Consider the following 27524-nt stretch of genomic DNA (forward strand, 5'->3'; position numbering starts at 1 on the left):
CCAAACCCTTGGATCTTAAGAACAATGAAAAAGCAATCAGATTCTTAAAAGAAGAATTTTAATAGAAGTAAAAAGAATCACCTCTGTAAAATCAGGATGGTAAATACCTTACAGGGTAATCAGATTCAAAACCTAGAGAATCCCTCTAGGCAAAACCTTAAGTTACAAAAAGACACAAAAACAGGAATCTACATTCCATTCAGCACAGCTTATTTTCTCAGCCATTTAAAGGAATCAGAATCTAACACATATCTAGCTAGATTACTTACTAAGTTCTAAGACTCCATTCCTGTTCTGTTCCCAGCAAATGCATCACACAGACTGTCAAGGTTCCTCCCCCACTCTGAACTCTAGAGTACAGATGTGGGGACCTGCATGAAAAACCTCCTAAGCTTATCTTTACCAGCTTAGGTCAAAACTTCCCCAAGGTACAAAATATTACACCCGTTATCCTTGGAATGGCCGCTACCACCACCAAACTAATACTGGTTGCTGGGGAAGAGCTGTTTGGACGCGTCTTTCCCCCCAAAATACTTCCCAAAACCTTGCACCCCACTTCCTGGACAAGGTTTGGTAAAAAGCCTCACCAATTTGCCTAGGTGACTACAGACCCAGACCCTTGGATCTTAAGAACAATGAACAATCCTCCCAACACTTGCACCCCCCCTTTCCTGGGAAATGTTGGATAAAAAGCCTCACCAATTTGCATAGGTGACCACAGACCCAAACCCTTGGATCTGAGAACAATGAAAAAGCATTCAGTTTTTACAAGAAGACTTTTAATAAAAAATAGAAGTAAATAGAAATAAAGAAATCCCCCCTGTAAAATCAGGATGGTAGATATCTTACAGGGTAATTAGATTCAAAACATAGAGAACCCCTCTAGGCAAAACCTTAAGTTACAAAAAAGATATACAGACAGAAATAGTTATTCTATTCAGCACAATTCTTTTCTCAGCCATTTAAAGAAATCATAATCTAACACATACCTAGCTAGATTACTTACTAAAAGTTCTAAGACTCCATTCCTGTTCTGTCTCTGGCAAGAGCAGCACACAGACAGACACAGACCCTTTGTCCCTCTCCCTCCTCCCAGCTTTTTTGAAAGTATCTTGTCTCCTCATTGGTCATTTTGGTCAGGTGCCAGCGAGGTTACCTTTAGCTTCTTAACCCTTTACAGGTGAGAGGAGCTTTCCCCTGGCCAGGAGGGATTTCAAAGGGGTTTACCCTTCCCTTTATATTTATGACACGCCCCCCAAATCTCAGCTAGGGTGAAACACTGGCTGGGATTTCTTCCTGGAGCTCTAGGAAAACAGAGTTAATAAGACACATGCATCTCTAAATATACTACCAAGTACATAAAAACTAACAATATTTTCCACATCTCAAGGACGATTTTAACCAGTTGATTCTGGGAAACTTTCACGGGAGAGTGCATCAGCCACTTTGTTAGAAGCTCCTGAGATGTGTTGGATGTCGAAATCAAAATCTTGGAGAGCTAAACTCCACCGAAGAAGTTTTTTGTTAGTTTCTTTGACGGTGTGAAGCCACTTTAGTGCAGCATGGTCGGTTTGCAGGTGGAAACGCCGTCCCCAAACATATGGGCGTAGCTTTTCCAGAGCGTAGACAATGGCATAACATTCTTTTTCAGTGACTGACCAGTTGCTTTCCCTCTCAGACAGTTTTTTGCTGAGAAACACTACAGGGTGGAATTCTTGATCAGGTCCTTTCTGCATTAAAACTGCTCCCACACCACGCTCGGACGCATCTGTGGTTACTAGGAACGGTTTGTCAAAGTCTGGGGCCCTTAGTACAGGGTCAGACATGAGTGTCGCTTTAAGCTTGTTAAAGGCCTTCTGACACTTTCCGGTCCACTGAACAGCATTTGGCTGTTTCTTTTTGGTTAGGTCTGTCAGTGGGGCAGCGATTTGGCTGTAGTGCGGTACAAATCGTCTGTAATAACCGGCCAAGCCTAAGAAGGATTGAACCTGTTTCTTTGACTTTGGGACAGGCCACTTTTGGATAGCATCCACTTTGGCCTGTAGGGGGCTGATAGTTCCTTGACCCACCTGGTGTCCAAGGTAAGTCACTCTGTTTAGGCCTATTTGACACTTCTTAGCCTTAACAGTTAGTCCTGCCTCCCTTATGCGCTCAAGGACTTTTTGTAGATGTTCCAGGTGGTCTGCCCAGGAATCCGAAAATATGGCCACATCGTCAAGGTAGGCGACTGCATATTCTCCTAATCCCGCTAGGAGACCATCTACAAGTCTTTGGAAAGTGGCGGGTGCATTTCGCAGCCCGAAAGGGAGTACATTAAATTCATACAGCCTGAGATGTGTGATGAAGGCTGACCTTTCCTTGGCAGATTCGTCTAGCGGTACCTGCCAGTACCCCTTGGTTAAGTCCAAGGTAGAGATGAACTGGGCCCGTCCCAGTTTCTCTAATAGTTCATCTGTGCGTGGCATGGGATAGTTGTCTGGGCGAGTTACAGCATTTAGCTTACGGTAGTCCACGCAAAAACGTATTTCCCCATCTGGTTTGGGAACTAGAACCACTGGAGATGCCCATGCACTTTCAGAGGGGCGGATTACCCCCATCTGTAACATATCCTGGATCTCCCGTTCTATAGCAGTTTTAGCTTGAGGAGACACCCGGTAAGGTTGGACCCTAATTGGGTGAGCATTACCTGTGTCAATGGAGTGGTATGCCCGTTCAGTCAGTCCTGGGGTGGCTGAGAACGTTGGCGCGTAGCTAGTGCACAGCTCCTGGATCTGCTGTCGCTGCATACGCCTAAGGGTCATGGAGAGGTTCACCTCTTCCACACCACCAGCACATTTCCCTTCGTAGTAAACACCTTCAGGCCACTCAGCGTCGTCTCCTCCCTGGGCTGTAAACTGACAAACCTTTAATTCTCTGGAATAAAAGGGCTTTAGAGAATTAATATGGTATACCTTAGGCTTCCGGTTGGAGGTGGGGAATGCTATGAGATAATTAACAGCTCCCAGGCGCTCCTGGACCGTGAATGGCCCTTCCCACGATGCTTCCATTTTATGGGCCTGGAGCGCCTTTAAGACCATGACCTGGTCTCCTACTTTGAAGGAACGCTCTCTGGCATGTTTATCATACCAGGCTTTTTGTTCTTTTTGAGCATCCTGTAAGTTTTCTCTAGCAAGGGCTAAAGAGGTTCGGAGGGTGTTTTGTAGGTTGGTTACAAAGTCCAGAATGTTAGTTCCTGGAGAAGGTGTAAATCCCTCCCATTGCTGCTTCACCAACTGCAATGGCCCCTTAACCTCACGGCCATATACAAGTTCAAATGGGGAAAACCCTAAACTGGGATGTGGTACAGCTCTGTAGGCAAAGAGCAACTGCTGCAACACTAGGTCCCAATCATTGGAGTGCTCATTTACAAATTTACGTATCATGGCCCCCAAAGTTCCATTAAACTTCTCCACCATGCCATTTGTTTGATGGTGGTAAGGAGTGGCAACCAAGTGATTTACCCCATGAGCTTCCCAAAGGTTTTTCATAGTTCCTGCCAGGAAATTAGTCCCTGCATCTGTGAGGATGTCGGAGGGCCAACCTACCCTGGCAAAATGTCTGCTAGTGCCTGGCACACACTTATAGCCCTGGTGTTGCTCAGAGCTACTGCTTCCGGCCATCGGGTGGCAAAATCCATGAAAGTCAGTATGTACTGCTTTCCTCTGGGTGTCTTTTTCGGAAAAGGACCCAGAATATCCACAGCTACTCGCTGAAATGGAACTTCAATGATGGGGAGTGGCTGTAGAGGGGCTTTGACCTGGTCTTGGGGTTTTCCCACTCTTTGGCACACCTCACAAGACTGGACATAGGTAGAAACATCCTTGCCCATTCCCTCCCAGTGGAATGACCCCCCCAAACGGTCTTTGGTCCTGTTCACCCCAGCATGGCCACTAGGGTGATCATGGGCTAAGCTCAAGAGCTTGGCCCGGTATTTAGTTGGAACTACCAACTGTCTCTGAGGATGCCAGTCTTCCTGGTGTCCACCAGAAAGAGTTTCCTTGTATAAAAGTCCTCTTTCTATAACAAACCTGGATCGATTAGAAGAGCTGAGAGGCGGTGGGTTGCTCCGTGCCGCCGTCCAAGCTCTCTGGAGGCTTTCATCTGCTTCCTGTTCGGTCTGGAACTGTTCCCTTGATGCTGGAGACATCAGTTCCTCATGGGATTGTGGACCTAGGCTTGGTCCCTCTGGAAGCGATATAGGGGATGGAGCTGTTTCTGTTGACTGTGAACCGCTCTCCGCTGGTGCACTATGTTGGGATTCAGGCTCCGGCTGAGCCTCTTGGGTCGGGTTATCGGCTGCTGCCAGTTCAGGTTCGGTGGGGCCCTCTGTTGTTGAGGTTGCAAGTACTGGATTCAGTGCTGACACGGGGTCTGGTGTTGGTTGTTCGGCTGGTTCCGGTTCTGGGACTGGTTCCGTCTGGGTCTCTGGGACTGGATCCACTACTGCTGTTGCAGACATTGGCCTGGGGTCCAGGTCCATCACCTCTGACTGGGTCCTGATAGAAGTTTCCGGAACAGAGCTAGGCCTCACGGCTTGTTTAGCCTGGCTGCGGGTGACCATTCCCACCCTCTTGGCCTGCTTCACATGATTGGCCAAGTCTTCCCCCAACAGCATGGGGATGGGATAATCATCATAGACTGCAAAAGTCCACATTCCTGACCAGCCCTTGTACTGGACAGGCAACTTGGCTGTAGGCAAATTGAAAGAGTTGGACTTGAAGGGTTGAATTGTCACTTGGATCTCTGGGTTGATTAAATTGGGGTCCACTAAGGAAGCATGGATAGCTGACACTTGTGCTCCGGTGTCCCTCCACCCGGTGACCTTCTTCCCGCCCACACTCACAGTTTCCCTCCGCTCCAAGGGTATCTGGGAGGTATCTGGGCCTGTGGACCTCTGGTGTGATTCCGGTGCAATGAACTGTAATCTGTTGGGGTTCTTGGGGCAGTTGGCCTTTACATGCCCCAGCTCGTTACACTTAAAACATCGTCCAGCTGACGGGTCACTGGGGCGAGGAGGGTTGCTGGAGAACGGGGTGGTGGGACGATAAGGGGTCTGGAGGGTTCTTTGGGAGGTAGGTGGGGCTTTGGGCGGCCCCCGGTAATAGGGTGTGGTCTGGGGTGGTCCCTTCTGGTCTCCACTCCAACTGCGACCAGTTTTCTTCTTCTCTGCCACCTCCACCCATCTGGCTCCAATCTCTCCTGCCTCGATTACAGTTTTGGGCTTCCCATCTAGGATGTATCTTTCTATTTCCTCAGGAACACCCTCTAAGAATTGTTCCATTTGCATTAGGAAGGGCAAATTTACTGGAGATTCAACACTTGCTCCTGATATCCAGGCATCCCAATGTTTCACAATGTGGTAGGCATGTCGGGTAAATGACATGTCTGGTTTCCACCTTAGGGCTCTGAACCTCCGACGAGACTGCTCGGGTGTTATCCCCATTCTGACTCTCGCCTTGGATTTAAACAGTTCATACTTGTTCATGTGTTCTTTAGGCATTTCAGCTGCCACCTCAGCTAAGGGTCCACTGAGCTGCGGCCTCAGCTCTACCATGTATTGGTCAGTAGAGATGTTGTACCCAAGGCAGGCCCTTTCAAAGTTTTCTAAGAAGGCCTCAGTATCATCACCTGCCTTGTAGGTGGGGAACTTTCTGGGATGGGAAGTGGTACCTGGAGAAGGATTGCTAGGGTTTGTTGGTATATTCTGCTGGGCCTTTATCCTCTCCACCTCCTCCACATGCTTCCTCTCTTTTTCCTTCTCCTCCTCCACATGCTTCCTCTCTTTTTCCTTCTCCTCCTCCACATGCTTCCTTGCCTCCATTTCCCTCTTGTGGGCAGCCTCCTGTACCTCCTTCTCCAGCCGCATGAGTTCTATCTGTCTTTCATGTTCCCTTTGTCTTTCCTCAGCCTGAAATTTGGCTAATTCCAGCTGTAGTTGAGCTGAGGATTTGGTCATTCTAACCTCTCTGTTTTTAACTAACTTTACACCTGAGGTTTAGAAATAAACAAACAAAACTTGGCTGTAAAATTTTGCTGTGCTGCAATAGAATACCTATTCTCTGATAGTGATTGTCAGCCTACAGAAAAAGACAATTCCCTTGTCTCTGCTCTGGGCCCAAATTAAAGCAAAAAACCTCCAACTACTTGGAAACCTGCTTACCCAGCCCAAAGAAAAAGCAAATGGGTAGAACACACACCCCCTATTTACTTTTAGGAAGAAAAGAAAAAAAAACCTCTGGATTGGAAGATTTCCCTGCAGGAGTTAAGTACCCTGCCTCCAGGCAAAAAAACCCTGCAATTCACAAGATAATCCCCTTTTGTCTCTGCTTGGCCACAAAGCAGAGAGAAACCAAGCTGCTTTCAGTTTCAAAGCTGCTTTCTGGACTTTCTTTCCAAAGAAAAAAAAATTTTCCTTTTTAAAATCTGTATTTCTAGTTCAAAAAATCTCAACTGGATCTCAAATGATTTCAGGTTAATCCCACCACTGTGCCACCATGTCAAGGTTCCTCCCCCACTCTGAACTCTAGAGTACAGATGTGGGGACCTGCATGAAAAACCTCCTAAGCTTATCTTTACCAGCTTAGGTCAAAACTTCCCCAAGGTACAAAATATTACACCCGTTATCCTTGGAATGGCCGCTACCACCACCAAACTAATACTGGTTGCTGGGGAAGAGCTGTTTGGACGCGTCTTTCCCCCCAAAATACTTCCCAAAACCTTGCACCCCACTTCCTGGACAAGGTTTGGTAAAAAGCCTCACCAATTTGCCTAGGTGACTACAGACCCAGACCCTTGGATCTTAAGAACAATGAACAATCCTCCCAACACTTGCACCCCCCCTTTCCTGGGAAATGTTGGATAAAAAGCCTCACCAATTTGCATAGGTGACCACAGACCCAAACCCTTGGATCTGAGAACAATGAAAAAGCATTCAGTTTTTACAAGAAGACTTTTAATAAAAAATAGAAGTAAATAGAAATAAAGAAATCCCCCCTGTAAAATCAGGATGGTAGATATCTTACAGGGTAATTAGATTCAAAACATAGAGAACCCCTCTAGGCAAAACCTTAAGTTACAAAAAAAGATATACAGACAGAAATAGTTATTCTATTCAGCACAATTCTTTTCTCAGCCATTTAAAGAAATCATAATCTAACACATACCTAGCTAGATTACTTACTAAAAGTTCTAAGACTCCATTCCTGTTCTGTCTCTGGCAAGAGCAGCACACAGACAGACACAGACCCTTTGTCCCTCTCCCTCCTCCCAGCTTTTTTGAAAGTATCTTGTCTCCTCATTGGTCATTTTGGTCAGGTGCCAGCGAGGTTACCTTTAGCTTCTTAACCCTTTACAGGTGAGAGGAGCTTTCCCCTGGCCAGGAGGGATTTCAAAGGGGTTTACCCTTCCCTTTATATTTATGACACAGACAGAGAGAGAGAGGCTTTGTTTCTCCCTCCCCCCAACTTTTGAAAGTATCTTGTCTCCTCATTGGTCATTTTGGTCAGGTGCCAGCAAGGTTATCCTAGCTTCTTAACCCTTTACAGGTGAAAGGGTTTTTCCTCTGGCCAGGAGGGATTTTAAAGGTCTTTACCCTTCCCTTTATATTTATGATACCACAAAAGGCTGAGTTTTTTCCCTGGTCTACACTACGAGTTTAGGTCAAATTTAACAGCGTTAGATTGATCTAACCCTGCACCCATCCACACAATGAAGCCATTTGTGTCGACTTAAAGGCCTCTTAAAATCGATTTCTGTACTCCTCCCCAATGAGGGGATTAGCGCTGAAAGAGACATCGCCTGGTTGAATTTGGGGTAGTGTGGATGCAATTTGACAGTATTGGCCTCCGGGACCTATCCCAGAGTGCTCCATTGTGACCGCTCTGGACAGCACTTTCAACTCAGATGCACTAGCCAGGTACACAAGGAAAAGCCCCGGGAACTTTTGAATTTCATTTCCTGTTTGGCCAGCATGGCAAGCTTATCAGCAGAGGTGACCATGCAGTTCCAGAATCGCAAAAGAGCTCCAGCATGGACCGAACTGGAGGTACTGGATCTGATCGCTGTATGGGGAGAAGAATCCGTGCTATCAGAATTCCATTCCAAAAGACGAAATGCCAATATATTTGAAAAAAATCTCCAAGGGCACAATGGACAGAGGCTACAACAGGGACCCGCAGCAGTGCCGTGTGAAACTTAAGGAGCTCAGGCAAGCCTACCAAAAAACCAACAGGCAAACAGCCGCTCCGGGTCAGAGCCCCAGACATGCCGTGTCTATGATGAGCTGCATGCAATTCTAGGGGGTGCCCCTACCATCTCACCCCTGTCTGTGGACTCCTGCAAGGGGAGAGTCTCACGCAACAGGGATGAGGATTTTGGGGACGAGGAAGATGAGGAGGAGGAGGAAGATAGCGCACAACAGGCAAGCAGAGAAACCGTTCTCCCCGACAGCCAGGAACTGTTTATCACCCTGGAGCCAATACCTTGCCAACCCTCCCAAGGCGGGCTCCTGGACCATGAAGCCGGAGAAGGCACCTCTGGTGAGTGTAATTATAATTTGTTTTTGTAATTAATTAATCTTTGTAATTATAATACTTGTTTAATGATTAATTTGCCCTCAAGACTTGGGATGCATTCGCGGCTAGCACAGCGTCTGGAAAAGTCTGTTAACGTGTCTGGGGATGGAGCGGAAATCCTCCAGGGACATTATTAAGGGGACATTCAGAGGTGGCCGTTCCTGCTGGGCTGTTATGAAGGTTGAAGAAGCCGAAAGACTGTGGCTTACTATGGCTGCCTGCAAGCCAAATTCTGTTGCCCGGCCCTGCGTGTGTGATCTCTCACACCAAACCAGCAGGCCCTCAATATAAGAGGCAAACTGCAACCTTGGTCCAAAAGCACATGTGCTATGTAATGTTAACAGCTTGGTTCACCGTGAAAGAGTCTACCCATTGTTCTCTAAAATGTGTCTTTTTAAATACTACTCTCCCTTTTTTTCCTCCTGCAGCTGCAAATGTTTCAACGCTCCCCCTATCATCTCCGTCCCAGAGGCTAACGCAAATAAGATGGCGAAAAAAACGGCACTCACGGAGAAATGTTCTCTGAGCTCATGCAGTCCTCCCGCACTGAAAGAGCTCAGCAGAATGCGTGGAGGCAGAGTCTGGGAAAGCAGAAAATGATTGCGAGGATAGGAGGGATGAGCAAGAGGAGAGGTGGCGGGAGCAAGAGGAGAGGAGGCAGGGTGCAATGCTGAGACTAATGGGGGATCAAACTGATATGCAAACGATAGGCATTTCAACATCCCCAACAGTTATTTTCTGGTCTGGGAAGTAAATCCCTTCCTGCAGCTGTTCAAACAGACCAGAATTCCTGAAGATGTCAGCGTCATGCACCTTTCCCAGCCATCACACATTGATGTCGGTGAAACGTCCCTTGTGATCCACCAGTACTTGCAGCACCATTGAAAAGTACCCCTTGTGGTTTACATACTGGCTGCCAAGGTGGTCTGGTCCCAAGATAGGGATATGGGTTCTGTCTATCATCCCACCACACATAGGGAATCCCATTGCAGCAAAGCCATCCACTATGACCTGCACATTTCCCAGAGTCATTACCCTTGATAGCAGCAGCTCAGTGATTGCATTGGCTACTTGGATCACAGCAGCCCCCACAGTAGATTTGCCCACTCCAAATTGATTCCCGACTGACCGGTAGCTGTCTGGCGTTGCAAGCTTCCAGAGGGCTATCGCCACTCACTTGTGAACTGTGAGGGCTGCTCTCATCTTGGTATTCTTGCGCTTCAGGGCAGGGGAAAGCAAGTCACAAAGTTCTATGAAAGAGCCCTTTTGCATGCGAAAGTTTCACAGCCACTGAGAATCATCCCAGACCCTCAACACTATGCGGTCCCACCAGTCTGTGCTTGTTTCCCGGGCCCAGAATCGGCATTCCATGGCATGAGCCTGCCCCATTGCCACCAGGATGTCCAAATTGCCGGGGCCCGTACTTTGAGAGAAGTCTATGTCCATGTCCTCATCACTCTCATCACTGCACTGCCGTCGCCTCCTCGCCTGCTTTTGCAGTTTCTGGTTCTGCACATACTGCAGGATTATGCGTGAGGTGTTTACAATGCTCATAACTGCCATGGAGATCTGAGCGGGCTCCATGCTTGCCATGGTATGGTGTCTGCAGGAGAGCAGAGTTGCAGCGGAAGTAGTGGCTGACGACAGATGCCACGAGAATAGATATTTATAGAGAACGATGAGAGGACCTGCAAGGTGGATTCAGGAGAGCAGGAGAGCAGAGTTGCAGCATAAGCGGTGGAGGATGACGGCTAGCACCGCACACATCTCCCGAGGAAGAATACATGTACCCAGGAGCCCATGACAGACAACATGGAGAAATTCGCTATTGAGACAGTAGCAACAGAGCAGAGTTGCCGCGGAAGCGGTGGAGGACGACGGCTAGCACCGCACACATTTCCCGAGGAAGAACACACGTACCCGGGAGCCCGTGACAGACAATATGGAGAAATTCGCTATTGAGACAACAGCAGCAGAGCAGAGTTGCAGGGGTCCTACTGCAGCGTCTGCTGAAAGCAGTATGGCGTCCACACGGAAAAAAGGCGAGAAACAATTGTCTGCCGTTGCTTTCACGGAGGGAGGGGCAACTGATGACATGTACCCAAAACCACCTGCGACGATGTTTTTGCCCCATCAGGCATTGGGAGCTTAACCCAGAATTCCAATGGGCAGTGGAGACTGCGGGAACTGTGGGATAGCTACCCACAGTGCACCGCGCTGTAAGTTGATGATAGCCACGGTAATGAGGATGCACTCTGTCGACTTAATGCACTTAGTGTGGACATACACAACCGACTGTATAAAATCGATTTCTAAAAATCGACTTCTATAATATCAACCTAATTTCGTAGTGTAGACGTACCCTTCATCTATCTTGGCAGGTTAAGTTGCCACACCCATCCTTCCATAAAGCATGACAGGAAACATTGTGCTCTGTGATTTACAAATCATAAGAATGCTGCTGAAAACATCAGGAGCAGAACAGTCATGATTTTCTTATGCTTCTTGCTACCACAAACTCCCAGCACAGCTGTACTAGAGATTCCACCACCCCTAGAGTTGTTAGTACAAAAATAAAACCCTAATTTTGGTCTTGGGCAGTACTCATACGACAAAAACAATCACTTATGTAGCACTGTAAATTTATACAAAGATCAGACCTGCCAAGTTGTACTCATGCGGAGATCCGGCCTACTTATTTACTTTTGGCTTGGTTTTGAGGCCATATTTAAGCATCTCACTCTGGCAGCAATGAAGGAATGTGCAAATTGTTCTCAGAGTGCAATTTAAATGAGAAATCTCGCCTTGCCCATTTTATTTATGTAATTGTCACAGCTTGGCTATGCTGCTATGGTACTGTTGCTAGGCTTGTGTCTTCTGCATTAAGCATATAGCTTCCAGCATGAACCCTACAGCTGGTGTTTACGGACCACCAAGGGAGTCTGGCCTCTGTTTCATTAGTTTTCTGGACATGCTTCCTGTCAGCCTGCATATTGTTTTATTTGTCCTGCCTTGGAACAGAAGCGGAGCAGAGGTCAGACAGAAAGCATGTACTTTCCCCTCCACTTGATTCTGCTGTAAGTCTAGTGCTTTCAGCAGCTGCTTTGGTACTAATATATCAGGCCAGTTTGCTTCTCAAGTGTCTTGTCCTACCTCCCAACCCTTATATCAAGCAATAACTAGCTAATTACTGTCCACTTCTGTCTTCCATTATGTCCTCAGTTATGCCACTGGCAATATCCCCTTCTTCAAACACCGTTCCTTAGATCCACTTCCCCTCACCAGCTGCCACCCCATCTCCAGTCTTCCTTCTCCCTAGCACAGGGCTGGATTTACACCTTACGCATCCCTACGCACAGCATCTTCAGCACCCCCCCACCTACACCTGACCTTCATATTTTCCGTAAAAAATTAAACTTTTAACCCACTGTGATAAATGAAAGGGGGACGGAGGGGTAACTCCCTTTTATAGACAGCCAGCTAGCTATAAAGTCCCTCTTGGTGGCTGTTCTCTGCTTGCTTTACCTGTAAAGCGTTAAAAAAAGTCCCCAGGTAAAGGAAAGGGAGTGGGCACCTGACCAAAAGAGCCAATCGGAAGGCTAGAACTTTTTAAAACGGGGGGGAAACTTCCCCTTTGTGTCTGTTGTTCTCCAGAGAGCGGAGACACAGAGCAGCAATGCTGTAAGCAGTTTTAAAACCAGGTATGAAAAAACATCAATTCATACCTTGAACCTACTTATCTGAAACCCAGATATGTAAGTAGATCAGAAATGTCTAGAAAGATGCGATTAGGTTTATTTCTTTTATTTTGTAAGGCATGTGGACTCCTCTGTGCTAACCCCAGGTGCTTTTATTTTGCTTGTAACCTTTAAGCTGAACCTCAAGAGTGCTATCTTGATGCTTAATTTTTGTAATATTTTTAAGATCTAGCAAATAGCCTAAGTTCCAGATGTATTTTCTTTCTTTTTGTTTTTAATAACATTTACCTTTTTTAAGAACAGGATTGGGCTTTTTGTGTCCTAAGAGGTTTGTGCACATGTTGTTTAATTAGCTGGGGGCAACAACTAATTTTCTTTTGTTTTCTTTCTCAGCTCTTCCCCGGGGGGGTGGAAGGGCTTCAGGGTACCCCACAGGAAGGAATTCCCAAGTTCGCCTTCCTGGGTTCCAAAAAGGGTGGGGGGGGTTGCATTTGGGTGGTGGCAGCAGCTACCCATCCAAGGTCAGAGAGAAGCTTTAATCTTGGGACTTTAATACAAGAGTGGAGTGGCCAGAATTAATGTTTAGAATCTTTGCGGGCCCCCACCTTCTGCACTCAAAGTGCCAGAGTGGGGAATCAGCCTTGATACCCACTTTTAACTTTTAGGTGCCCCTAGAATGCCAGCGCCCCTAGGCACGTACCTACTGTGCCTAAATGGAAATCCGGCTCTGCCCTAGCACCATCTTTCCCAAAACAACCACCTTGGGTGGCTCATGAGTAAGAATACCAACCTCAGGGAAGATTGTTAAGAAGCAGGGCACACTCTATACTTAGATTTCACCAACACATAACAAGTGTAAACACCTCAGGCACTATACACCCTTAACGTGGATCCACAGGCAGTCCCCTGGGGCATTGTGATCTATCTTGCCACCCAGGCAAGCTTGACTCTGTAATAGATGATCACTTTACACCAAAGAGCACAACAATATTCAAGTGACTCCCAATTCCAAAGAACCAGTCACTTACCCCAAGTCAATCTGCATCTTCAATCTCATTCCAAAGACAATGTTGTAGCCAGTCCTATAGTAAACTAACTGAGGCCTTGTCTACATTACAAAATTAGGTCAAATTTATAAAAGTCGGTTTTGTAGAAAGCGTTTTTATACAATCGATTGTGTGTCCCCCCACACAAATGCTCTAAGTGCATGTAGTAGGCAGAGTGCATCCACAGTACCAAGGCAACCGTCGACTTCCGGAGCAGTGCACTGTGGGTAGTTATCCCACAGTTCCCGCAGTCTCTGCCACCCATTGGAATTCTGGGTAGAAATCCCAATGCCTGATGGGGCTAAAACATTGTCGCAGGTGGTTCTGGGTACATATCGTCAGGCCTCCCCTTCCCTCCCTCCCTCCGTGAAAGCAATGGCAGACAATTGTTTCGTGCCTTTTTTCCTGAGTTACCCGTGCAGACGTCATACCACGGCAAGCATGGAGCCCGCTCAGCTAACCGTCACCCTATGTCTCCTGGGTGCTGGCAGACGCGGTACTGCATTGCTACACAGCAGCAGCTTATTGCCTTTTAGCAGCAGACAGTGCAGTATGACTGGTAGCCGTCATCGACGTAGTCCAGGGTGCTCTTTTAACCAACCTCGATGAGGGCAAACATGGGAGTGACTCAGCCAGGTCATTACCCTTTTAAGTTTCGTCTCATGGCGATTCAGTCCTACCAGCAGTCCTACTGCACTGTCTTTCAATGAGCAGCCAGGAGACGATGATGGCCAGCATAGAATCATAGAATATAAGGGTTGGAAGGGACCCCAGAAGGTCATCTAGTCCAACCCCCTGCTCAAAGCAGGACCAATTCCCAGTTAAATCATCCCAGCCAGGGCTTTGTCAAGCCTGACCTTAAAAACTTCTAAGGAAGGAGATTCTACCACCTCCCTAGGTAACGCATTCCAGTGTTTCACCACCCTCATAGTGAAAAAGTTTTTCCTAATATCCAATCTAAACCTCCCCCACTGTAACTTGAGACCATTACTCCTCGTTCTGTCATCTGATACCATTGAGAACAGTCTAGAGCCATCCTCTTTGGAACCCCCTTTCAGGTAGTTGAAAACAGCTATCAAATCCCCCCTCATTCTTCTCTTCTGCAGGCTAAACAATCCCAGCTCCCTCAGCCTCTCCTCATAACTCATATGTTCCAGACCCCTAATCATTTTTGTTGCCCTTCGCTGGCCTCTCTCCAATTTATCCACATCCTTCTTGAAGTGTGGGGCCCAAAACTGGACACAGTACTCCAGATGAGGCCTCACCAATGTCGAATAGAGGGGAACGATCACGTCCCTCGATCTGCTCGCTATGCCCCTACTTATACATCCCAAAATGCCATTGGCCTTCTTGGCAACAAGGGCACACTGCTGACTCATATCCAGCAGTCATACTGCACTGTCTTCTGCCGAGCACCCAGGAGATGATGATGGCTAGCGTTCGTACTACACAGTCTGCTGCCACCACGATGTAAAAGATAGGTGAAGTGGATCAAAACAAGAAATAAACCAAATTTGTTTTGTATTCATTTTCTCCTCCCTTCCTCCCTCCCTCCGTGAAATCAATGGTCTGCTAAACCCAGTTTTGAGTTCTATCCTTGAGGTTTTGAGTTCTAGCCTTGAGGGGGCCATTCCGTTTCTCACAAAGCCACCCCCTTTGTTGATTTTAATTCCCTGTAAGCCAACCTTGTAAGCCATGTTGTCGGTCGCCCCTCCCTCCATCAGAGCAATGGAAAACAATAGTTTCGCGCCCTTTTCCCTGGATTGCCCAAGCAGGAGCAGATGCCATAGCACAGCAAGCATGGAGCCCATTCAGCTCACCGCAGCAGTTATCACCATTGTAAACACCTCTCGCATTATCGTGCAGTTTATGCAGAACCAGCACCTGAAAAACGAGTTGAGGAGGCGACAGAAGCGCGGTAATGAGGACATGAACACACTTTTCTCTAAAACCACGTTCCCCCGATATTTGGAGATCATGGTATTACTGGGGCAGGCTCCTGCCATTGAATGCCAATTCTGGGCTCAGGAAACAAGCACAGACTGGTGGGACCGCATAGTGTTGTAGGTTTGGGATGATTGGGAAAATCTACTGTGGGGGTTGCTGTGATGCAAGTAGCCAACGCAATCATTGAGCTGCTGCTATCAAAGTTAGTGACTCTGGGAAATGTGCGGGTCATACTAGATGGCTTTGCTGCAATGGGATTCCCTAGCTGTGGTGGGGCTATAGATGGAATGCATATTCCTACCTTGGGACCGGAGCACCAAGCCGGCGAGTACATAAACCGCAAGGGATATTTTCAATGGTGCTGCAAGCACTGGTGGATCACAAGGGACGTTTCACCAACATCAACGTGGGATGGCAGGGAAAGGAACATGACGCTCGCATCTTCAGGAACTCTGGTCTGTTTCAAAAGCTGCAGGAAAAGACTTTATTCCCAGACCAGAAAATAACTGTTGGGGATGTTGAAATGCCTGTACTTATCCTTGGGGACCCAGCCTACCCCTTAATGCCATGGCTCAAGAAGCCATACACAGGCAGCCTGGACAGTAGTCAGGAGCTGTTCAACTACAGGCTGAGCAAGTGCAGAATGGTGGTAGAATGTCCATTTGGACGTTTAAAGGCGCGCTGGCGCAGTTTACTGACTCAGTTAGACCTCAGCAAAACCAATATTGCCACTGTTATTACTGCTTGCTGTGCACTCCACAATATCTGTGAGAGTAAGGGGGAGATGTTTATGGCGGGGTGGGAGGTTGAGGCAAATTGCCTGGCCACTGGTTAGGCGCAGCCAGACACCAGGGAGGTTAGAAGAGCACAGGAGGGCACGGTGCACATCAGAGAAGCTTTGACAACCAGTTTCATGACTGTCCAGGCTATGGTGTGAAAGTTCTGTTTGTTTCTCCTTGATGAAACCTCCCGACCCTTGGTTCACTCTACTTCCCTGTAAGCTAACCACCCTCCCCTCCTCCCTTCGATCACCGCTTGCAGAGGCAATAAAGTCATTGTTGCTTCACATTCATGCATTCTTTATTAATTCATCACACAAATAGGGGGATAACTGCCAAGGTAGCCTCGGAGGGGTGGTGGAGGAGAGAAGCACAGGGAGGGATGGTGGAGGAGGAAGGACAAGGCCACACAGCACTTTAAAAGTTTAAAACTTTAAAACTTATTAAATGCCAGCCTTCTGTTGCTCGGGCAATCCTCTGGGGTGGAGTGGCTGGGTGGCCGGAGGCCCCCCCACCGCATTCTTGGGTGTCTGGGTGAGGAGGCTATGGAACTTCAGGAGGAGGATGTTTGCTTACACGGTGGCTGTGGCGGGGGTCTGTGCTCCTGCTGCCTTTCCTGCAGCTCAACCATACGCTGGAGCATATTAGTTTGGTCCTGCAGCAGCCTCAGCATTGAATCCTGCCTCCTCTCATCACGCTAGCACCACCTTTCAGCTTCAGCCCTCTCTTCAGCCCACCACTTACTCTCTTCAGCCCACCACCTCTCCTCCTGGTCATTTAGTGCTTTCTTGCACTCTGAGATTGTCTGCCGCCACACATTCGTCTGTGCTCTGTTAGTGTGGGAGGACAGCATGAGCTCAGAGAACATTTCATCGCGAGTGCGTTTTTTTCGCCTTCTAATCTTCGCTAGCCTCTGGGAAGGAGAATCATAGAATCATAGAATATCAGGGTTGGAAGGGACCTCAGGAGGTCATCTAGTCCAACCCCCTGCTCAGAAGCAGGACCCATACCCAATTAAATCATCCCAGCCAGGGCTTTGTCAAGCCTGACCTTAAAAACTTCTAAGGAAGGAGATTCCACCACCTCCCTAGGCAACGCATTCCAGTGTTTCACCACCCTCCTAGTGAAAAAGTTTTTTCCTAATATCCAACCTAAACCTCCCCCACTGCAACTTGAGACCATTACTCCTTGTCCTGTCCTCTTCCACTACTGAGAATAGTCTAGAACCATCCTCTCTGGAACCACCTCTCAGGTAGTTGAAAGCAGCTATCAAATCCACCCTCATTCTTCTCTTCTGCAGACTAAACAATCCCAGTTCCCTCAGCCTCTCCTCATAAGTCATGTGTTCCAGACCCCTAATCATTTTTGTTGCCCTTCGCTGGACTCTTTCCAATTTATCCACATCCTTCTTGTAGTGTGGGGCCCAAAACTGGACACAGTACTCCAGATGAGGCCTCACCAATGTCGAATAGAGGGGGACGATCACGTCCCTCGATCTGCTCGCTATGCCCCTACTTATACATCCCAAAATGCCATTGGCCTTCTTGGCAACAAGGGCACACTGCTGGCTCATATCCAGCTTCTCGTCCACTGTCACCCCTAGGTCCTTTTCCGCAGAACTGCTGCCTAGCCATTCGGTCCCTAGTCTGTAGCTGTGCATTGGGTTCTTCCATCCTAAGTGCAGGACCCTGCACTTATCCTTATTGAACCTCATCAGATTTCTTTTGGCCCAATCCTCCAATTTTTCTAGGTCCCTCTGTATCCTATCCCTGCCCTCCAGCATATCTACCACTCCTCCCAGTTTAGTATCATCCGCAAATTTGCTGAGAGTGCAATCCACACCATCCTCCAGATCATTTATGAAGATATTGAACAAAACCGGCTCCAGGACCGACCCCTGGGGCACTCCACTTGACACCGGCTGCCAACTAGACATGGAGCCATTGATCACTACCCGTTGAGCCCGACAATCTAGCCAACTTTCTACCCACCTTATAGTGCATTCATCCAGCCTATACTTCTTTAACTTGCTGACAAGAATACTGTGGGAGACCGTGTCAAAAGCTTTGCTAAAGTCAAGATACAATACATCCACTGCTTTCCCTTCATCCACAGAACCAGTAATCTCATCATAGAAGGCGATTAGATTAGTCAGGCATGACCTTCCCTTGGTGAATCCATGCTGACTGTTCCTGATCACTTTCCTCTCATGTAAGTGCTTCAGGATTGATTCTTTGAGGACCTGCTCCATGATTTTTCCGGGGACTGAAGTGAGAAGATCCTGTGATCCTTGAAACACATGCAGGTGGTGGAGAAAAATAAAGGGACAGTGGTATTTAAAAAGACACATTTTATAGAACAATGGGTACACTCTTTCATGGTAAACCTTGCTGTTAACATTACATACATAGCACATGTGCTTTTGTTCCAAGGTCTCATTTTGCCTCCCCACACCACGTGGCTAGCTTCTCCTCCCTGCCCCCTCCCCATGGCTAACAGTGGGAAACATTTCTGTTCAGCCACAGGCAAACATCCCAGCAGGAACGGGCACCTCTGAATGTCCCCTTAAGAAAATCACCCTATTTCAACGAGGTGACCATGAATGATATCACTCTCCTGAGGATAACACAGAGAGATAAAGAACGGATGTTGTTTGAACACCAGCAAACATACACTGCAATGCTTTTTTCTACAACAATTCCCGAGTACGTGCTACTGGCCTGGACTGGTAAAGAGTCCTACCATGGTGGACGGAATAAGGCTGCCCTCCCCAGAAACCTTTTGCAAAGGCTTTGGGAGTACATCCAGAAGAGCTGCAAATGCCAGGGCAAATTAATCATTAAACATGCTTGCTTTTAAACCATGTATACTATTTTTAAAAGTATACTCACCAGAGGTCCCTTCTCGGCTTGGCGGGTCTGGGAGGCAGCCTTGGGTGGGTTTGGGGGATACTGGCTCCAGGTCCAGGGTGAGAAACTGTTCCTGGCTGTCGGGAAAACCGGTTTCTCCGCTTGCTTGCTGTGAGCTATCTACAACCTCATCATCATCATCATCTTCCTTGTCCCCAAAACCTGCTTCCATGTTGCCTCCATCTCCATTGAAGGAGTCAAACAACACGGCTGGGGTAGTGGTGGCTGAACCCCCTAAAATGGCATGCAGCTCATCATAGAAGCAGCATGTTTGAGGCTCTGACCCAGAGCGGCCGTTTGCCTCTCTGGTTTTCTGGTAGGCTTGCCTCAGCTCCTTAAGTTTCACGTGGCTCTGCTTTGGGTCCCTGTTATGGCCTCTGTCCTTTATGCCCTGGAAGATTTTGACAAATGTTTTGGCATTTCAAAAGCTGGAACAGAGTTCTGATAGCACAAATTCCTCTCCCAGTACAGCGATCAGATCCCGTACTTCCTGTTCGGTCCATGGTGGAGCTCTTTGGCGATTCTGGGACTCCATCATGGTCACCTCTGCTGATGAGCTCTGCACTCACCTGCAGCTTGCCACGCTGGCCAAACAGGAAATTAAATTCAAAAGTTCGCGGGCCTTTTCCTGTCTACCTGGCCAGTGCATCTGAGTTGAGAGTACTGTCCAGAGCGGTCACAATGGAGCATTCTGGGATAGCTTCCGGAGGCCAATACTGTCTAATTGCATCCACAGTACCCCAAATTCGACCCAGCAAGGCCGATTTCAGCACTAATCCCCTTGTCGGGGGTGGAGTAAGGAAATCGATTTTAAGAGCCCTTTAAGTCGAAAAAAAGGGCTTCGTCGTGTGGATTGGTGCAGGGTTAAATCGATTTAACAGTTCTAAATTCGACCTCAACTCCTAGTGTAGACCAGGGCTTAGAGTCCCAACAGCATAAAAAGACCTTACTTCCTTCTGGTTAGGGATTTTTATCCCCACATCCCTAGAGTCCAGGCTGCACAGTTCCTTCTTCATGAGTGTGCTGAAAGCAATCAACAAAGTACCTTGTTTGATGGTTTACAATGGCCCGTTTAGGGTCACTAGGCCTTCCTGATGAGCTGGAGCTAACCTGTTCTCATGGGTACAAAGCAGTATTTCACATTTGGTGATATCTCTTTCATGACTGGATTTACAGTTTCAAAGCAAATATTTTATAGTTACAGAACAAACATAAGGATATCTTTATAGCATGGGTTACAGATATTATAAGTGAAATAATGCATGCAGCAATGTACAAGCATTTCTTAAAGTCTAAAAATATTGTTACAAGTTTTAACCGTGCTTCAGAGGGTCACAACTGAGGATACCAAATTCAGGACGAACTGCTGAGAAATAGGTCAGATATACCCCAAGACTGGTGGCTAATCCCCCATAGGATATATCAAATCAGCAACAAAAGTAAACTTCTGTTTCACCACACTGGCTAACAAGAAGTCACAAAAGCAGTTTCCTTGGACATTTCAGTTCTTATGACACCACCAAAAACACTGGATTTAAAGATGAGTGGTTCTTTACAACCAGTCTCATCAAATAATAGGTTCTTCTGATCCCAAAGGACCAGCCACACACACCCACCCAGGTCAATATATAACTTAGATCTTATCCAAAAATCACACTGATGCCAATCCTTTAGTATCTAAAATCTAAAGGTTTATTCATAGAAAGAAAGAAAGAAAGAAAGAAAGAAAGAAAGAAAGAAAGAAAGAAAGAAAGAAAGAAAGAAAGAAAGAAAGAAAGAAAGAAAGAAAGTTAAAATTGGTTAAAAGCTTTTGGTTCAGGCTCATAGCAGTAATGGAATAAACTTCTGTCTTGATAAGTCTCTGGCTGCGTCCAAATCACTGGAAGGTCCTCAGTCCTTTGGTTAGAATGCTCCCATTAATATAAGTTTATAGTCCAGAGGCTTGGGCAGGAAAGAGGCTGGAGCAGGATAGAGGCAAAATGGAGGGGTTTTCAGGGCCATCTATATCCTCTGCCATGTGAGGGAAGCCCATTGTTTCAAACAAAGACCTCAACACAGGTAGTGGAGAATCACAGGTGACCAGATAATGTTTGGAGTCACATGGGCAAGTCACATGTTCATGCCCAATTTCACTCAGTCATTGCAGGAAGCCATTACATGTATTCCAGACAGCACGTTGCAGGACAGTCCACTCAATGTAGATGGGCATCTCTCATGGTCCGTTGCCAGTTAAGTGTCCTTTTGGTGGGCCACTCAATTTGAATAATCCCTCCAAAACGTGCTGGCTAACTACTTCATGGGCGTTACCCCCAGAGCAAACATTTGAAATCGAGGTATAGAGCCAATATTCATAACTTTAAATACAAAAATTATACATGCATACAGAGAGCAGAATCATAACCAGCAAATCATAACCTTTTCATAGACACCTCACTTGACAACCTTTGTGCAAGATTGGCTGCAAATATATACCAGTGGTTGCAACAATGATCTATAATAGTCATATTTTAATCAGATAACGTAACACAAGTCTAACACCTCTTTGAGCAATACTAACAGAGCTGAGTCAGACTGGATTCCAGTATGCCTTTGACAGTGTTCACTTGCGGACTAGGGACTTTGACCTGAGCTGGCACCTGATCTGCCAGCATCACAGTGGTTTTGCAGGCTAGTTCAAGGAGGATATTCAGTGCATACTGGACAGCATGGGGGAAAGTGCAAATGTACTGGGAGAAGGAGGAGACTGCTTGATGAAGACTTTGCATTGCTGGTGATTGGAAGTGTTGGTGGCAGGGGAGGTGACATGATAAGACTTCTGTTTTCCTCTGCCTTGAATTGCATCCACTGCGTCCATCAAATTAAACAGATTCTCTGTAACAAATTGGCCACCTGACTCTTCTCAACTTCCATCTCAAGTCTTCTCTCTTCCACCTGGCCTATTACAATTAAGAGTCTCAGTAAAGTAATCAAATCCCTACTCCTCCCAGCTTTCCCACTTTTGAGGCTGCCTATTTTACCAGTCACCCAGTATACTACCTAGATAGTTTATCTATGGCTACCATTGTCCTAACAATTACTAAATGGAGATGCTAAAATTGTTAATAATGATGCAGAAAAGTATAATAAGTACCTTCACAGGCATGGATGGTGGGTATCGCAGGCCGTGGAAGGCTAAACCTCCCCAAACAGCCCTGCGTGGCCCCGCACCCAAGCTCCCTCCTGCTTCTCACCAGCACTCTTCCCCCATGGCCAGGCCTGGGGGACTTGGAGGGGCTGGTTTGCAGCCTGGGACTCCAAGCGGCTGGGGCCGTGCTGCCTGCCCCACCGGTACTCTGGGGCTGGGGGCACTGGAGGCTGGGCTCCCCGCCCGACCAGCACTTCAGGGCTGGGAGTGCTGGGGGGGCCACACCACCCACCCAGCTGGTGCTCCTGCACTGGGGGCCATGCCCCCCAGCCACCCAGTGCTCCAAGGCTGGGGGTGCTTGGGCGGCCGGCAACTGTGGGGGGTCTCTGGGCTCCAGCAGAGGTTTGGGGGAGGGGCCTTGGGCAGAAGGGCCAGGGGCTAGCCTCCCGGAGCCAGCAGTTCACGCGCTGCCCACGTTCACAGGGAGAAAATACCGGTACTAAAAAGTTCTCCATTCTAAGGGAGAAAGGCATAACAAGAACCAATGTCTGGAAGCTGAAATCAGACACATTCAAATTAGAAATAATGCGCACAATTTTAGCAGTGACTGTGACTAACCATTGGAACAAACTACTAAGAGAAGTGGTAGATTCCCCATCTCTTAGTGTCTTCAAAGACTGGATGGCTGGTTGGAAGATATGCTATAGCCAGACACAAAAGTGACTGTGGTCAGTACGGGGGTAACTGGTCATTAAATTTCACCCTTGAAAAACATGGGGTCTGACTAGATGATCTAATGAGCCCTTCTGACCTTAAAATCGATGAGTTTATGAATATATTAATTGTGTTACTGTGTGATCTTGGCTAGGTACTGGTCTACATTAAAAAACTTGCACTAGTTTAATTAAAATCCATCTAGCTACTGTGACGCTGACAGACTAAGTGTCTGCTAATGCCAAGACCGTTAGGCCTCACTGAACACTGACAAATGCATCGTTGGAAACCACTCTGACTCACCTGTGTGTTAGTATTGGTAAAATAGGTATTAGATTTATAAAAATGTGTAGAGACTTTATGACGTGCTTGTGAGTTGCTGCATGCATTGATCTCACAGATGAAATCTGTATCCCATGTTATAAGGTAATATTTAAGTGTTTGCATGGTAACTGTAAACGTATTTACTCTGAAACTGTAAATCCAGTCCAGAGAGAAGCATTACCAGTATGAAATACAAGTTTACCACAAGAGGTGTCATCTCCTCTCCAACACAAGAAGGCCCATAGACACCAGACAAGCCCTTGGGGAACATCCATGGACAAAAGATTGTTGATTGCTCCCACAACACCCATGAAGAGGAGCTGTGCACAAGCACTCGTCCCATCAGCTTGAACTCTGGGGGAAGGGAATAAAAATTCTTGTCAAGAAGAAATTATCTCTATGCGGCTTGAATTCTGATTTCTGAACATAAGCAAGAGATCCCCAGCTGTTTGGCCGCATTAGCCCTAGAGGACTTATACAGCTTACATATTACAGCAGCTCCTATTACCTTTTGGAACCTGACTGTAACTCATGTGTGTGTAAGTTTACCTGCCTTAACCTCTCATTTCTTTTTCTTAGTTAATAAATCTTGAGTTAATTTATCACAGGATTGGCTACAAGTGTTGTCTTTGGTATAGAATCTGAGGTGCAAATGATCTAGTGTACATATTAATTTAGTCAATTTAGTTAAACCAGTGCATGTTTTCTACTGTACACCATTATCTGACCTAAGCCCCATAACCTCCCAGGACTAAATTCATAGGTGAAGTAAGTGGGAGCAGCTCCACTGGAGTCACTGAAATTGCGGTCACTTATTGAGCTGAACTGGGCCTAGTGCGTCAATGGCATACACGGGATTTGAGTTCAGGAGTTCCTAGCGTCCACTCCTATGCTGGCAATTCCAATTCACTGCCCCACATCCTTTTGCATTTTGAGTGTTGTTGTTGTTTAGCATAGGATTTAGGCAGAACAACCTTGCAGCAAGGCTGCCACATGGTTGTAATATTGCTCACAAAGTGTACAGTGCTTCTTTTCTCCAGGCTCCTTTGTGTTCAGCCACATTTTGCAGTCATGAGACATTCTGTCAGAGACGTTTACTTCCTCTGCTCCCTCTTAAACAAGAAAACTCTTGATGAAAGAATAAAGTCTGAATTGTGCTTTGAAAATCTGACCAAAACAGCTGGGAGCCAGGAACTGCTAGACTTTTTACTCTGATTTATTGCTGCAAATGTATAGCAGGGATGGCAAACTCTTGGCCCATTTCCCAAAGTGTTCACAATGCCTCCACTCCTGGCTCCAGAACTAAACACCTAGGGAGTCATGGTGGCCAGTTGCACCTCCAGACCCTTCCTCACCTGTGAAGTTCCTCTAGCCTCTCCCTCTCTTATTCAGCATCTACCTGAAGCCATGGCAAGTGGAATGAGAGCTATGAGATAGTACATACTGAAAACATGACACTCAGTTCTCCAATTCCTATGACACACCAAAGCTAGGCAGCAGCATCTCCCAGCTTTCCCATTACCATGCTGAAATCAGCACCAGGATGAAGAACCTCTAGCTTAAAGCTGAACTCAGGCAAGATGGACATGATGCTTGTGGGAAAAGGGAAGCACCTAGAGGAAGTTGCCTTCTCTGTAACATCACCCTCAGACTGTTAAATCAATCCACAGCTTTGTGGTCCTTCTGGACTCCTCACTGCCCAAAGAGCTACAGCTGTGAAAAATTCCTTTTTCCATCTGCAGCTGGCCAGCAGTCTGGTCTCCATTCTATTGGGCACAGACCTGGCTATAGTGACTCACATATATGTGGCCTCTGGACTTGATTATTGCAACTTATTACACTGAGGAATAAAACCATTTACCTTGGCAGGCTCCAGCTTGCAGAGAATGCAGCAGTAGGGCTCCATTCCAGCACTCCACTCTCTGCACTAGCTCTCCCCCACCCCCCACACATACCTTGATTAGCATAATTTTCAAGGGCTTATTCATGATATCCAATTGGAGGGAGGTTGCCAGGCTACTAAAGAGATCACACCTCCCTCCAGCACCATGACAGCAGCAACAGAGCACTGGAAACATGAAGTTGTTGCCCTCCAGAGGGTAACACATGACAGCAGAAAAAGACAGAACTTTCTTAAAAGCTAGACCAAGACAACAGAATTCTGTGGCTGCTGAGATAAATTGACTGTGGACCACAGGATTTTACACTTCCTCTTGGCATTCCATCAATATAAAAAGAAATGTCTTCTAAGTGAAACAGATCGTTCCTCCCAAGAGGCAGAAGAAGGAATGGAAATTCTGCTGCTTTGTTTCCACCAGTAATTTTAAGACATTCAAATACTGTGATGAGGGTTGCAAGGAGAATGCAGATCAGACCAGAGTGTTCTCAGCTGCAAGGCACTGCTTACGGAACTTTCTTTGCTAGCGTTCAGACTGAACTCAAGCCCTATTTTGTTCCCCTTTTTGAGAGCATTTTTCCTTCGCAGTGAAGCAGAAACAAATAAAAGAAAACCTTATCACTATATTGTGACAGATATTGCAACCACGTGCAGTGTCTTTGGGAGGCTACTGTATTACATTTATGAAGGGTATATGGATGGTTTAAGATAAGGACTATGTTCTACTCAATGGGGGAGGGTTACTGCAGCTCCTCCAGAAACTAAAAACTGTGGGAGTGATTCCTGGAGGCCTTGGGACTGAAAACAGCTCCAGAGAAGTACCATCTCCTGGGGTGATTTGCATGTATTGATGCAGACTGAAGTCAAGAGACCAAGGAAGCAAAGAAAGGGCTTTGGGTATACAAGACTAAGACCTGCTCTACACTACAAAATTAATTTGTTTCAACCTAGCTGTGCATGTGTCTAATGCTAGATTTAACACCCACCAATGTAAGCACCTCGTTAGGGTGACTCAACAACACCACCTCCCTGAACAGCGCAGAGGCATGGTTGACATACTTATGCTGATGCAGTGCATGTGTAGACAGTGCATTATGTGTGTTGACCCTCACAGTCCTCCAGCAGCTGTCCCACAATGCCCCTGCCACCGCGGCAGTGTCCACTCTGGTCACAAGTTTGAATTCCAGTACCCAGGAGTCACAGAGACTGGAAGCGTGCTCCCACACTACCCCCAGCGTGTTTTGGAAATACCTTTTCCTGATTGCCCACCTTGGTGAGCATCCAACCATGACAGCTCCGTTCAGACAGAAAGTGCCTAGGCATACTAGCAGGAAAGGAGACTTGGATCTCCTTGGTCTGTGGGGAGAAAAGTCTGTGCAAGCCCAGCTCAGGAGCAGCAAAGAAATAGACACCTATGCTCAAGGTACATCAAAGATGCTGAAACTGGGGCATGCCAGGTAGAGCCCTGCGTGGATACAGATTTATCCCCGTGGATGTGGATATTTGTGGATATAAATCGGTATCCACTGAACGGCAGGGCTCTCCTGGGAACTGCAGCGGCAAAAGGAGCCGAACATGGGGCCGCTGCTCCCAGGAGCCAGCGCCCCGTGCCAGCAGCTCCTCACGTGCTGCTGTACCACCCCTTGCCCCGCCCCCATCCCTTCCATGCAGCTGTCTGCGTGACTGCATCCCCTGTCTGGGGTCTGTACAGCCACGCCAGAGGACAGGGCTGCGGGCAATACAGCCATGCTGGAGGAGCTGCCAGCACAGGGCACTGGCTCCTGGGAGCAGCGGCCCCATGCTCGGCTCCTTTTGCCGCTGCAGTTCCCGGGAAAGCCCTGCCGTTCAGTGGATGCCGATTTATATCCACAGATATCCGCATCTGCGGGTATACATTTGTATCAGCGCGGGGCTCTAGGGACAGGGATGAGCAGCAGGGCTGCATGAGAGCAAAGGACCGTTGGCAGGTGAAGGAGACCAGCAACAAACCTGGTGCCACACTGCAGGCCCATTGCAGTGCACCATTGCACCATTGCACTGCACCATTGCAGTGAACAGGCTAGCGGCATATGGACCCGACGGGTTACGGGAGGTCAGTGGCAGTTGGATCTCTAGGCCTTTGTCACCCTTAGGAGTGAACTGTCTGCCAACATCACTTGCCTGTGAAATTATTGTCCATGCAAGCGTTGGGTCTGGGCTGAGTGGGAAAATGACCGAACCCTCTCAGGCAAAGGTCGGGTCAGCTTCCTCTGCCTACCCGTGGGATCAGCACGGCGGAGGCTGCATGCCCTGCTCCCGCCGGCCGCCCCCACCAACTAGGGTTGCCAAATTTGGTTGGCCGTATCCCTGGAGGTGTCCTCACATGACATAATCTTTAATTAAATATTAAACTTTAATGCCTGGAGACTCCAGGATAATCCTGGAGGGTGGCAACCCTCCCGCCACCTTGCTGCCGTGTGCGCGCTGTGGGGAGC

The 27524-nt window shown here is 47.3% G+C and overlaps 1 protein-coding gene across 4 annotated transcripts in view; it reads right to left on the reverse strand.

Moving 5' to 3' along the window:
• ST3GAL5 (ST3 beta-galactoside alpha-2,3-sialyltransferase 5) overlaps positions 1-25079 on the reverse strand; it is a 106601-nt gene extending 81522 nt beyond the window's left edge. Inside the window, exon 1 of one of the 4 annotated variants that reach the window (XM_048849173.2) lies at positions 25015-25079. The gene's annotated coding sequence lies outside the window, so the exon portion shown is untranslated. Of the gene's footprint in view, positions 1-269; positions 313-25014 lie in introns of those variants that run through there. The other 3 variants (XM_048849179.2, XM_048849172.2, XM_048849178.2) reach the window with 3 other exon arrangements.
• Positions 25080-27524: the final 2445 nt, after the last annotated feature.

Source organism: Caretta caretta, chromosome 4, assembly GCF_965140235.1.
Source record: "Caretta caretta isolate rCarCar2 chromosome 4, rCarCar1.hap1, whole genome shotgun sequence".
NCBI lineage: Eukaryota > Metazoa > Chordata > Testudines > Cheloniidae > Caretta > Caretta caretta.